Source organism: Acomys russatus, chromosome 1 (genome assembly GCF_903995435.1).
Source record: "Acomys russatus chromosome 1, mAcoRus1.1, whole genome shotgun sequence".
In the NCBI taxonomy this organism is placed as follows: domain Eukaryota; kingdom Metazoa; phylum Chordata; class Mammalia; order Rodentia; family Muridae; genus Acomys; species Acomys russatus.
Genome location: NC_067137.1, coordinates 26,590,570 through 26,591,243, shown reverse-complemented (window position 1 = coordinate 26,591,243; position 674 = coordinate 26,590,570).

Here is a 674-nt window from a genome sequence, read left to right as displayed (position 1 = left end):
TCCCTCTATCCTTCCTCCCACTCTTGCACAAGATGCTCTGAATCAGCCTATTTTTTGGTCTGTGAGTCTCTGCATCTGTTCCCATCAGCTGCTAGATGAAGCCTCTCAGAGGATGGTTATGTTAGGCTCTTGTCTGCAAGCATAGCAGAGTATCATTAATAGTGACAGGGGTTGGCTCTCTCTGGTTGGATGGATCTCAAGTTGGATCTGTCATTGGTTTGCCATTCCCTCAATCTCTGCTCCATCTTTGTCCCTACATTTCTTGTAGGCAAGACAAATTTTGAGTTGAAGATTTTCTGGATGGGTTAGTGTCCCCCTCCCTCCCCTGGAATTCCCACATGGCTACAGGAGTTGGCAAGTTCAGGATCCTTAACCCCACTGCTAGGAGTCTCAGCTAGGGTCACTCCTGTGGACTCTTGGGAGCCTCCCCTGTCCCAGAGATGACCCTCACCAATTTCTCTTCTCTCTCCCAGTCCTCTCACCTCTCTTTCCACACCAGATATCCATCCCCTTACCCCCCTCACCCTCTCTCAATACAGTTCCCTTTCTCTCTCTACTTCAGATGTCTATTTTATTTTCTCTTCTGAGTGAGATTCAAGCATCTTCCCTTGAGCCCTCCTTGGCTTCTTTGGTCCTGTGGATTGTAGCATGGTTATCCTGTACTTTATGGCTAA